Below are 14,255 nucleotides of genomic sequence, written 5' to 3' on the forward strand. Positions count from 1 at the left end.
ATCGAGTCCGGGTTTATAGATCAATGCACTGCTCTGGTCTACACAGCTGTCGGTACTGGACCGATATCTAGTCCGGATTTATAGATCAATGCACTGCTGTAGACTCCACAGATCCCCGTCCTGGAGAGATATCAAATCCGGGTTTATAGATCAATGCACTGCTGTGGTCTGCACAGCTCACCGTGCTGGACAGATATCTCGTCCGGGTTTATAGATCAATGCACTGCGGTGTTCTGCACATCTCCCCATCCTGGACAGATATCTAGTCCGGGGTTATAGATCAATGGACTGCTGTGGTCTGCACAGCTCCCCGTCCTGGACCGATATCTAGTCCGGGTTTATAGATCAATGCACTGCTGTGGTCTACACAGCTCCCCGTCCTGAAAAGATATCCAGTCAGGGGTTATAGATCAATGCACTGCTGTGGTCTGCACAGCTCTCAGTGCTGGACAGATATCTAGTCCGAGTTTATAGATCAATGCACTGCTTTAGTCTCCACAGCTCCCCGTCCTGGACAGATATCTAGTCTGGGTTTATAGATCAATGCACTGCTGTGGTCTGCACAGCTCCCCGTCCTGAACAGATATCTAGTCTGGGTTTATAGATCAATGCACTGCTGTGGTCTGCACAGCTCCCCGTCCTGGACAGATATCTAGTCTGGGTTTATAGATCAATGCACTGCTGTGGTCTGCACAGCTCCCCTACCTGGACAGATATCTAGTCCGTGTTTATACATCAATGCACTGCTGTGGTCTGCACTGCTCCCCGTCCTGGACAGATATCTAGTCTGGGTTTAATGATCAATGCACTGCTGTGGTCTACACAGCTCCCCGTCCTGGACAGATTCCTAGTCTGGGTTTATACATCAATGCACTGCTGTGGTCTGCACAGCTCCCCGTGCTGGACAGATATCTAGTCCGGGTTTATAGATCAATGCAATGCTGTGGTCTGCACAACTCCCCATCCTGGACAGATATCTAGTCTGGGATTTTAGATCAATGCACTGCTGTGGTCTGCACAGCTCCCCGTCCTGGACAGATATCAAATCCGGGTTTATAGATCAATGCATTGCTATGGTCTACACAGCTGTCAGTGCTGGACAGATATCTAGTCTAGGTATATAGATCAATGCACTGCTGTGGTCTACACAGCTCTCCACCCTGGACAGATATCTAGTCCGGGATTATAGATCAATGCACTGCTGTGGTCGACACAGCTCTCCACACTGGACAGATTTCTAGTCCGGGTTTATAGATCAATGCACTGCCGTGGTCTGCACAGCTCTCAGTTCTGGACAGATACCTAGTCTGAGTTTATAGATCAATGCACTGCTGTGGTCTGCACAGCCCCCCGTGCTGTATAGATATCTAGTCCGGTTTTATAGATCAATGCACTGCTGTCGTCTACACAGCTCCCCGTCCTGAACAGATATCCAGTCAGGGGTAATAGATTAATGCACTGCTTTAGTCTGCACAGCTCTCAGTTCTGGACAGATATCTAGTCCGAGTTTATAGATCAATGCACTGCTGTGGTCTGCACAGCTCCCCGTGTTGGACAGATAACTATTCCGGGTTTATGAAAAAAATCACAGCTGTGGTCTGCTCAGCTCCCCATCCTGGACAGATATCTAGTCTGGGTTTATAGATCATTGCACTGCTGTGGTATGCACTGATCCCCATCCTGGACAGATATCTAGTCTGGGTTTATAGATCATTGCACTGCTGTGGTATGCACTGATCCCCGTCCTGGACAGATATCTAGTCCGGGTTTATAGATCAATGCACTGCTGTGGTATGCACGGATCACCGTCCTGGACAGATATCAAATCCGGGTTTATAGATCAATGCACTTCTGTGGTCTACACTGCTCCCCGTGCTGGACAGATATCTAGTCTGGGTTTTAGATCAATACACTGATGTGGTCTGCACAGCTCCCCGTCCTGGGCAGATATCTAGTCCGGGTTTTTAGATCAATGCACTGCTGTGGTCTGCACAGCTCCCCGTCCTGGACAGATATCTAGTCTGGGTTTATAGATCAATGCACTGCTGTGGTCTGCACAGCTCCCCGTCCTGGACAGGTATCTAGTCCGTGTTTATAGATCAATGCACTGCTGAGGTGTGCACAGCTCCCCGTGCTGGACAGATATCTAGTCCGGGGTTATGGATCAATGCACTGCTGTGGTCTGCACAGCTCCCCGTCCTGGACAGATATCAAATCCGGGTTTATAGATCTATGCACTGCTATTGTCTACACAGCTCCCCGTACTGAACAGATATCTAGTCCGGGTTTATAGATCAATGCACTGCTGTGGTCTGCACAGCTCTCCGTCCTGAACAGATATCTAGTCCGGGTTTATTGATCAATGGACTGCTGTGGTCTACACAGCTCCCCGTCCTGAAAAGATATCCAGTCAGGGGTTATAGATCAATGCATTGCTGTGGTCTGCACAGCTCCCCGTGCTGGACAGATATCGAGTCCAGGTTATAGATCAATGCACTGCTGTGGTCTGCACAGCTCCCCGTGCTGGACAGATATCGAGTCCAGGTTATAGATCAATGCACTGCTGTGGTCTGCACATTTCCCCATCCTTGACAGATATCGAGTCCGGGGTTATAGATCAATGCACTGCTGTGGTCTGCACAACTCCCCGTCCTGGTCAGATATCTAGTCTGGGGTTATAGATCAATGCACTGCTGTGTTCTGCACAGCTTCCCGTACTGAACAGTTATCTAGTCTGCGGTTATAGATCAATGCACTGCTGTGGTCTGCACAGCTCCCCGGGCTGGACAGATATCGAGTCCAGGTTATAGATCAATGCACTGCTGTGGTCTGCACAATTCCCCATCCAACACAGATATCGAGTCCGGGGTTATAGATCAATGCACTGCTGTGGTCTGCACAACTCCCCGTCCTGGACAGATATCTAGTCTGGGGTTATAGATCAATGCACTGCTGTGATCTGTACAGCTCCCCGTCCTGGACAGATATCTAGTCTGGGTTTATAGTTCAATGCACTGCTCTGGTCTGCACAGCTCCCCGTCCTGGACAGATATCTAGTCTGGGTTTATAGATCAATGCACTGCTATGGTCTACATAGCTCCCCGTGCTGGTCAGATATCTAGTCTGGGTTTATAGATCAATGCACTGCTATGGTCTACATAGCTCCCCGTGCTGGTCAGATATCTAGTCTGGGTTTATAGATGAATGCAATGCTATGGTCTACACAGCTCCCCGTCCTGGACAGATATCTAGTCCGGGTTTATAGATCAATGCACTGCTGTGGTCTGCACAGCTCCCCACCCTGGACAGATATCAAATCCAGGTTTATAGATCAATGCACTACTGTGGTCTACACAGCTCTTCGGGCTGGACAGATATCTAGTCCGGGTTTATAGATCAATGCACTGCTCTGGTCTACACAGCTGTCGGTACTGGACCGATATCTAGTCCGGATTTATAGATCAATGCACTGCTGTAGACTCCACAGATCCCCGTCCTGGACAGATATCAAATCCGGGTTTATAGATCAATGCACTGCTGTGGTCTGCACAGCTCACCGTGCTGGACAGATATCTCGTCCGGGTTTATAGATCAATGCACTGCTGTGGTCTGCACATCTCCCCGTCCTGGACAGATATCTAGTCCGGGTTTATAGATCAATGCACTGCTATGGTCTACATAGCTCCCCGTGCTGGTCAGATATCTAGTCTGGGTTGAGAGATCAATGCACTGCTATGGTCTACATAGCTCCCCGTGCTGGTCAGATATCTAGTCTGGGTTTATAGATCAATGCAATGCTATGGTCTGCACAGCTCCCCGTCCTGGACAGATATCTAGTCCGTGTTTATAGATCAATGCACTGCTGTGGTCTGCACAGCTCCCCGTCCTGGTCAGATATCTAGTCTGGGGTTATAGATCAATGCACTGCAGTGTTCTGCACAGCTCCCCGTACTGGACAGTTATCTAGTCTGCGGTTATAGATCAATGCACTGCTGTGGTCTGCACAGCTCCCCGTGCTGGACAGATATCGAGTCCAGGTTATAGATCAATACACTGCTGTGGTCTGCACATTTCCCCATCCTACACAGATATCGAGTCCGGGGTTATAGATCAATGCACTGCTGTGGTCTGCACAACTCCCCGTCCTGGACAGATATCTAGTCTAGGGTTATAGATCAATGCACTGCTGTGATCTGTGCAGCTCCCCGTCCTGGACAGATATCTAGTCTGGGTTTATAGTTCAGTGCACTGCTGTGGTCTGCACAGCTCCCCGTCCTGGACAGATATCTAGTCTGGGTTTATAGATCAATGCACTGCTATGGTCTAGATAGCTCCCCGTGCTGGTCAGATATCTAGTCTGGGTTTATAGATCAATGCACTGCTATGGTCTACATAGCTCCCCGTGCTGGTCAGATATCTAGTCTGGGTTTATAGATCAATGTAATGCTATGGTCTACACAGCTCCCCTTCCTGGACAGATATCTAGTCCGGGTTAATAGATCAATGCACTGCTGTGGTCTGCACAGCTCCCCACCCTGGACAGATATCAAATCCAGGTTTATAGATCAATGCACTACTGTGGTCTACACAGCTCTTCGGGCTGGACAGATATCTAGTCCGGGTTTATAGATCAATGCACTGCTCTGGTCTACACAGCTGTCGGTACTGGACCGATATCTAGTCCGGATTTATAGATCAATGCACTGCTGTAGACTCCACAGATCCCCGTCCTGGACAGATATCAAATCCGGGTTTATAGATCAATGCACTGCTGTGGTCTGCACAGCTCACCGTGCTGGACAGATATCTCGTCCGGGTTTATAGATCAATGCACTGCTGTGGTCTGCACATCTCCCCGTCCTGGACAGATATCTAGTCCGGGGTTATAGATCAATGCACTGTTGTGGTCTGCACAGCTCCCCGTCCTGGACCGATATCTAGTCCGGGTTTATAGATCAATGCACTGCTTTGGTCTGCACAGCTCACCGTGCTGGACAGATATCTCGTCCGGGTTTATAGATCAATGCACTGCTGTGGTCTGCACATCTCCCCATCCTAGACAGATATCTAGTCCGGGGTTATAGATCAATGCACTGCTGCGGTCTGCACAACTCCCCGTCCTGGACAGATATCAAGTCCGGGGTTATAAATCAATGCACTGCTGTGATCTGTACAGCTCCCCGTCCTGGACAGATATCTAGTCTGGGTTTATAGTTCAATGCACTGCTGTGGTCTGCACAGCTCCCCGTCCTGGACAGATATCTAGTCTGGGTTTATAGATCAATGCACTGCTATGGTCTACATAGCTCCCCGTGCTGGTCAGATATCTAGTCTGGGTTTATAGATCAATGCACTGCTATGGTCTACATAGCTCCCCGTGCTGGTTAGATATCTAGTCTGGGTTTATAGATGAATGCAATGCTATGGTCTACACAGCTCCCCTTCCTGGACAGATATCTAGTCCGGGTTTATAGATCAATGCACTGCTGTGGTCTGCACATCTCCCCACCCTGGACAGATATCAAATCCAGGTTTATAGATCAATGCACTACTGTGGTCTACACAGCTCTTCGGGCTGGACAGATATCGAGTCCGGGTTTATAGATCAATGCACTGCTCTGGTCTACACAGCTGTCGGTACTGGACCGATATCTAGTCCGGATTTATAGATCAATGCACTGCTGTAGACTCCACAGATCCCCGTCCTGGAGAGATATCAAATCCGGGTTTATAGATCAATGCACTGCTGTGGTCTGCACAGCTCACCGTGCTGGACAGATATCTCGTCCGGGTTTATAGATCAATGCACTGCTGTGTTCTGCACATCTCCCCATCCTGGACAGATATCTAGTCCGGGGTTATAGATCAATGCACTGCTGTGGTCTGCACAGCTCCCCGTCCTGGACCGATATCTAGTCCGGGTTTATAGATCAATGCACTGCTGTGGTCAGCACAGCTCACCGTGCTGGACAGATATCTCGTCCTGGTTTATAGATCAATGCACTGCTGTGGTCTGCACATCTCCCCATCCTGGACAGATATCTAGTCCGGGGTTATAGATCAATGCACTGCTGCGGTCTGCACAACTCCCCGTCCTGGACAGATATCAAGTCCGGGGTTATAAATCAGTGCACTGCTGTGATCTGCACAGCTCCTCGTCATGGACAGATATCCATTCTGGGTTTATAGATCAATGCACTGCTGTGGTCTGCACAGCTCCCCGTGCTGGACAGATATCTAGTCCGGGGTTAAATATCCATGCACTGCTGTGGTCTGCACAGCCCTCAGTGCTGGACAGATATCTAGTCCGAGTTTATAGATCAATGCACTGCTGTAGTCTCCACAGCTCCCCGTCCTGGACTGATATCTAGTCTGGGTTTATAGATCAATCCACTGCTGTGGTCTACACAGCTCCCCGTGCTGGACAGATATCTAGTCCGGGGTTATAGATCAATGCACTGCTTGTGGTCTACACAGCTCTCCACCCTGGAAAGATATCTAGTCCGGGTTTATAGATCAATGCACTGCTCTAGACTGCACAGCTCCCCGTGCTGGACAGATATCCGGTCTGGGTTTATAGATCAATGCACTGCTGTGGTGTGCACAGCTCCCCGTCCTGGACCGATATCTAGTCCGGGTTTATAGATCAATGCACTGCTGTGGTCTGCACAGCTCACCGTGCTGGACAGATATCTCGTCCGGGTTTATAGATCAATGCACTGCTGTGGTCTGCACATCTCCCCATCCTGGACAGATATCTAGTCCGGGGTTATAGATCAATGCACTGCTGCGGTCTGCACAACTCCCCGTCCTGGACAGATATCAAGTCCGGGGTTATAAATCAGTGCACTGCTGTGATCTGCACAGCTCCTCGTCATGGACAGATATCCATTCTGGGTTTATAGATCAATGCACTGCTGTGGTCTGCACAGCTCCCCGTGCTGGACAGATATCTAGTCGGGGGTTAAATATCCATGCACTGCTGTGGTCTGCACAGCCCTCAGTGCTGGACAGATATCTAGTCCGAGTTTATAGATCAATGCACTGCTGTAGTCTCCACAGCTCCCCGTCCTGGACTGATATCTAGTCTGGGTTTATAGATCAATGCACTGCTGTGGTCTACACAGCTCCCCGTGCTGGACAGATATCTAGTCCGGGGTTATAGATCAATGCACTGCTTGTGGTCTACACAGCTCTCCACCCTGGAAAGATATCTCGTCCGGGTTTATAGATCAATGCACTGCTCTAGACTGCACAGCTCCCCGTGCTGGACAGATATCAGGTCTGGGTTTATAGATCAATGCACTGCTGTGGTGTGCACAGCTCCCCGCCCTGGACAGATATCTAGTCCGTGTTTATAGATCAATGCACTGCTGTGGACTGCACAGCTCCCCGTGCTGGACAGATATCTAGTCAGGGGTTATAGATCAATGCACTGCTGTGGTCTGCACAGCTCCCCGCCCTGGACAGATGTCTTGTCCGTGTTTATAGATCAATGCATTGCTGTGGTCTGCACAGCTCCCCGTCCTGGACAGATTTCAAATCCGGGTTTATAGATCAATGCACTGCTGTTGTCTGCACAGCTCCCCGTCCTGGACAGATATCTAGTCTGGGTTTATAGATCAATGCACTGCTGTGGTCTACACAGCTCCCCGTGCTGGACAGATATCTAGTCTGGGTTTATTGATAAATGCACTGCTATGGTCTACACAGCTGTCAGGGCTGGACCGATATCTAGTCCGGGTTTATAGATCAATGCACTGCTGTGGTCTGCACAGCTCCCCACCCTGGACAGATATCTAGTCCGGGTTTATAGATCAATGCACTGCTATGGTATGCACAGCTCCCCATCCTAGACAGATATCTAGTCCGGGGTTATAGATCAATGCACTGCTGTGGTCTGCACAACTCCCTGTCCTGGACAGGGTGATAGATCAGTGCACTGCTGTGATCTGCACCGCTCCCCGTCCTGGACAGATATCTAGTCTGGGTTTATAGATCAATGAACTGCTATGGTCTACACAGCTGTCAGTGCTGGACCGATATCTAGTCCGGGTTTATAGATCAATGCACTGCTGTGGTCTGCACAGCTCCCCGTCCTGGATAGATATCTAGTCTGGGTTTACAGATCAATGCACTGCTGTGGTCTACACAGCTCCCCGTCCTGTACAGATATCTAGTCCGGGTTTATGGATCAATTCACTGCTGTGATCTGCACAGCTCCCCTTCCTGAACAGATATCTAGTCTGGATTTATAGATCAATGCACTGCTGTGGTCTACACAGCTCCCCGTCCTGGACAGATATCAAATCCGGGTTTATAGATCTATGCACTGCGATGGTCTACACAGCTCCCCGTGCTGGACAGATATCTAGTCTGGGTTTATAGATCAATGCACTGCTGTGGTCTACACAGCTCCCCGTCCTGGACAGATATCTCGTCCGGGTTAATAGATCAATGCAGTGCTATAGTCTGCACGGCTCCCCATCCTGGACTGATATCTCGTCCGTGTTTATAGATCAATGCACTGCTGTAGAATCCACAGCTCCCCGTCCTGGACAGACATCTAGTCTGGGTTTAAGGATCAATGCACTGCTGTGGTCTACACAGCTCCCCGTCCTGGACAGATATCCAGTCCGGGGTTATAGATGAATGCACTGCTGTGGTCTGCACAGCTCCCCACTCTGGGCAGATATCTAGTCCGGGGTTATAGATCAATGCACTGCTGTGGTCTGCACAACTCCCCGTCCTGGATTCCCTTTTGCAGCCACAGAATTTCCTGTCTGTTCATCTCACTATCGAGTCTTAATAATTACTTCTGAATTTATGCTGCTCACACAGCCTTCGGATAATGGGATTTCTTCCTGAAAGAGTTGGATTTGGCTGAATTCCCTTTGGTTCAAGCAGTGGGGAGATTCCAATGAAGCCTCATCATGAAGCTTCCATGAGTGACAAAATCGACTGGGCTTTTTTTATCTTGCAAATATTGCTGTAATGAAGGACAGGGAAAGAGAAATGGAGGAATATTCTGTTCCTCCTCGAGTAGGTTAAATTTTTCCATCCTAAGTTGAATCAATAATGTTCTCAGAACCCTGTGCTCTCCTTGAACGTTGTCTGAACATTATGACTCCATGAAAGTCTTTGTTCCATGCAGGTGTATCATTGCTGCTGTCGTACACAGAATAATTTCATTAACAAAATAATGACCCTATTTTTGATTTGAAGATGTGTTTATATGTACCCGCGTAATATAAAAATAAAATGTTTAATGTATTTACAATATCTGCATTAAAATGAATGCGTCTTATCTTAAACAAATACAGAAATTTCTGGAAAAGCTCAGCAGTTCTCGCAGCATGTCTGAAGAGAAATGAGAGTTAACGTTTCTGGTCCAGCGATCTTGCCTCAGAAACTGTCTTATTCTCAAATTACATCCCCAGTATTTTTCTCCCACACAAGAGGAAATATCCATCAGGTATTCACCAGCTACACTCTGCTCATGATCGTATATGGTCAATTAGAACATCACTCATTCTCAGTCCTGAATTGGTAATCTTTCATGATATAATGCGTTCATCACTAGGCCGAGTAAAGAGAAACATCTTTGAAAAATTTGACAACCGTTTAGCTTTTACTTCAGTTTTGGGGATCATAACTTCAAACAATACATCAGATGTGGTCTCAGCAATGCCCTGTACTGATACAGGAAAACATCGCTAAGATCAAACCCGACCCCCTTGCATGAAACAGCATCGTTCCGTTTCCCTTCCAAATCCGTTGCTGCATCTTCAGAGTAATTTGATGTGCTTCATGTGCTAATACACACAAATCCCTCTGTACCACCAAGTTCTGCATTTTCTCTCCATTTAAATTATTTGCTGCTGTTTTGCCATTTTCCCAAAACACAAATTTCCAGTCATCCACATTGTACTGATATTTATTTTGTCGCAAGTTTACTCACTGCCCTCCCCTCTCTGTACCCCATTGCAGACGCTCTGCCTCCACCCTACGTCTTATTGAATGTTCATCCTGGTGTATGAGCAAACTGAGCTCCAATATATTCAGCCTCTTCATCCAAGGCATTAAACTAGATTGAATACTGTTGATAAACTCACACTGATCCTCAAAGAATTCTACCAGTTACAGCTTTCCAACCTGAAAACAAGTAATTATCCCAAATCTGTATTTCAGGTTTGCTAACCAGGGCTCCCCTGTTCCTGTGTAACTGCCCAGAAAGGTTGTATGGCCTTATGCTGTGCGGTGTAATTTAGTCAATGAGTTGAATGACTTATAGTCTATTCCTGTGTAACTCCATAGAGGGACAGAATTGCCTCCTCTTGACTCATTATAACGATTCTGACTGGCTAAAAGGGGTCTTCCTCTGTCTCTCTCTGTAACAGCCTCGACATGTGAACTGGGAGGACAACACGTGGGATAGGAGCAGCAGTAGGCAATTCGGCCCCTCCAGCCTGCCGCACAATTTAGAAGCATCATGGCTGATATGACTGTAGCTGACCACCACCTTCCTTTCTGTTCCCACTAAATATTGACTCTTCTGTCCATCAAAGATCACTTAAGGTCAGTCTTGAAAATCTTCAATGACCTAGTCTTCATTGTTCCCTGGGGATGACAGCTCTCTCGATCGCACAGTCTGAAGGAAAATGGAACAACATTATATCAAATGATAATGGGAAACCCTTTAATTTGAAAGTGTGTTAACCTCAAAGCACGTTACCTCCTCTTTTTAGAATTAAGGACAAAACAAATGGGAGGAGTCATAGACCATTCAGCCCCTCAAACTTATCCCACAGTCTCATTGACTATTCAGTAAAGTATTTATTGCAGCCTCCATTGCACCCTTGGGAAAATATTCCTGGTATCTTAAGGCCATACAGCATAGGAAATTGAAATATGGCCATTTCACCCATCAACTCTATTTTGCTGTTCGGTGCTGCCTGACATGTTTCTCAACACAATTCTCCCGCCTTCTCAATGTAACTCTGGAAACATGTTTTAATCAAAAAATATCTATATCTGTATTAAAGACACGTCTTTGGCTGTGTGTGTGTGTGTGTGTGTGTGTGTGTGTGTGTGTGTGTGTGTGTACACCTGCTTAATGGCAGGAGACGGGGGGTGGTGGAGGTGGTGTGTGTGCGCTTTTGTGTATATCTGGTTAATTCTGTTTAATTATCGGCACAACAGGCTGAAGGCCCTGTTCTGTGTTGAACTGTTCTATCTTCTACGTAATGGCAGGAGACACAGAAGAATAATCTGTTGATCCATCACATGCCGGAAATTGGTGACATTAAAATGAAGCCATCATCATTAATTATGAAAAGCTCATCTGCTTGCATCATGTCCTTTCGAGAAGGCAATGGGTCATTCTTCCCTGGTCATATGTGACTGCAAACTCACTGCAATGTGTTTTACTATTCACTGTCCTGTGGGACAACTGAACGAGCCACTCATTACAAGGTTGGCAAAACATGATGGCCTGACCAGGGCTGCACACATCTCGTGAGGGAAGAGCAAAAGGAAAGGTAGGACCCTTCCTCTGACTCTTTCTTGTATGCTTTCAGCTCATTCTCATTCAGGTAGCCGACCATTCCCCATATTAAGTGCATTCTTTCTTCGTCTCTCCCCGAGCATGATGTTCATCTCCATCCGCATTTCTGGTGCTGCCTTTATTGATGTTGACATATAGATGTAAGGAATTTCTTAATTCCACATCATACATCATTCGCAGTGCAATCAGAAGGAATGCGTTTTTTATGACATAGGAAATAAACAAAGATGTGAAAGTGTGAAAAAATAGTTATTGTGATCAACCTTGAGAGTGTTGTTGAGGCAGTCTTTGGGATATCGTGGACTGATTTTTTTCACCTTTATAAGAAATGATCACCTTGCCACAGAGAGAGTGCAATGGAGTTTCACCAGACTAATCCCTGGGATTGTGGTACCGTGAGGAGTGAGGGGAGATTAATCTCTGGTGCTATGAGAGAATGAGAGGTGATTGGATTGAAGCTGGAGGGGGAGTGACAGTCACTCACGATGTACTAAACAGACACTGATACTTCGATAAATTCCATGGCTTTTTTTTTAAACTCAGCTAATTCAGCCTTTGAATAAATTCTCCCCACCTTAATAAAGTACAGTTGGTATGTGATCCTGCACTGAAAGTCACGTTAGCCATAATCCCGACAGCAGCCACAATACCTTCATTCGAAAACTGTTAACTATTCCCACCAGCTTCTGACGTCCATGGAGAACATGGACATGTCTTCTCGGAGATGAAAGATGCCTCCTTGAGAATAGTCACAAAACGTTTCGCTTCCTTCCTCACTGCCAGCAAACCACGTTAAAGTATCATGTGCACCACAGGCGAAGGAGCCATCAGCAACATCGCGAAGCCGTCTCTGAGTGCAGTCTCTGCTCCATTGGTTTGTCATATTGGAGCATCAATGACACCTTCCTAGTCCTGCATAAGTGTATCAAAGGGTTCAGCGGTCTCCACCTGGTCCCATGGAACAGGTTCTAGCGTTTGATTGAGCTCTGCCTGTTCCTGTTTAACAGCTTGATGTGCTGGCCAGGCCCATCCTCTTACTGTGGAATAAGCAAAAGGATTGAATGGGCTGCCCCTCTTCTTGTTCAGTAGTTTCGATGTGATGAACGGATTCTAGATATCCGTGTGCAACAATCTTGAGGTGCTGAACGAGCTCCTCTTTTAACTGTGGAAATGTGCAGTATCTGGCCACCAACCACAAACATCTTCCTTTGTCCTCTGAAAGATCCCAGCCAATGGGGAGGTTACACCTGATCCTCATTAAGGTCAAATAATTAGGTGGTCCCGATGACATCCTCAGTCAAATACTTCCTTGATATCAAGGCCACTCACTCTTCCCTGAGCCCCTGTGTTTGCCTCTTGTTGCAATCAATCGGTGATAGTGTATGCATAGGGAGTGATTTCCTCTCACAGAGGGAAATCAATGTCAGGAATTATCTGGGCGAGAGAGTTAGGGGAGCTGCGTCACTGAAAGTAATTAAACAGGAGGTGGATAAGATTTTTGACCTGTCAGAGAGCTGAGGGGTTTAAATAATGGGGCATTAAAGAGGAGTTAATGGGACTCGGTAAGATGGCGGGTGATTCTCTCGAACTGCTGTGGACAGCTTTGCCTAGCAGCCAAAGCAAAGTGGTGTTTTTTGCCATCCCTGGCCAATTTAAGTGGTGGAATTATTAGTTTAAATCCTTACAAAATACATATGTTATAATATTTGGGAGTCGGAAGGATACCAAAGGGAAAATGACCAAGCAAACAGCATCAGAGAGGACCCTCCCCTGCAGCACCAGGCATTCCAGAGACTGCAGCAGCAGCATCAGCCTCTTTTGAAACACCCCGGGGACCTAACAGACTCACAGGATTTGGCTTCAGCGATGGAGAGAGTTACCTTGAAAGTTAGGGCTGCGATTGAATAAATCCTTGGGGAGATTCGTGCCCAGGTGCGACCGATTACATCAATGCTGAAGAAGCATGAGCTGGAGATCCAGAGCTTCGGGGAGAGGCTGGAGGAGGTGGAGAGTCGAACTAAAGCCTCGAAAGCTGCGAGGGAGTCCTCATCCAGTCGGTTCCAGGTGCTGGAGCAAGAAGTGCGGACCTTGCGAGACCATATCGATGACTTCGATAAATCTCCGAATTGCCAGGCCCCCTGAAGGTGAGGAAGGTGAGCAGCTAGTCAGTTTCATTGAAAGCTTGGTGTCAAAGTTTTTGGGCCTTCACGTCGAGTCCAGCAGGCTTCAGATTGAAAGGGCTTATTGGGTAACAGTGCACAGGTCAGGGCCCGTGCAGCGCCTCCGCTCGGTCCTAGCGTACTTCTATTCATATAAAAACAAGCAAAAAGTCATAGAAGTTTCCAGATCCGTGGGAAACATCCGCAAGTGCTGCTGTACAAGGGATCAAAAATCATGTTTTTCCAGGATTTCTCTGCAGCTGTTATTCGAAAGAGGAAATCCTTCGATGAAGTTATAAAGAGGCTGAGGAACCTGTGAATCCAATACTTCATGTGATACCCCACAGTGCTTCGTTTTAGCCACGAGGACTTAGTTTATACATTTGACTCAGTGGATGAGGCTATAAACTTTGTGGATGCTTTAAAATAGACGGATTGGCCTGAAAAATACGGTTAATGTTTGTTCTCTTTTCAATCTTTCCCCATTTTTTTCTTCCCTTTTTTTATTCCTTTCTTTCTCCCTAATAATT

This window comes from Chiloscyllium punctatum, chromosome 48 (assembly GCF_047496795.1).
Source record: "Chiloscyllium punctatum isolate Juve2018m chromosome 48, sChiPun1.3, whole genome shotgun sequence".
In the NCBI taxonomy this organism is placed as follows: Eukaryota; Metazoa; Chordata; class Chondrichthyes; order Orectolobiformes; family Hemiscylliidae; genus Chiloscyllium; species Chiloscyllium punctatum.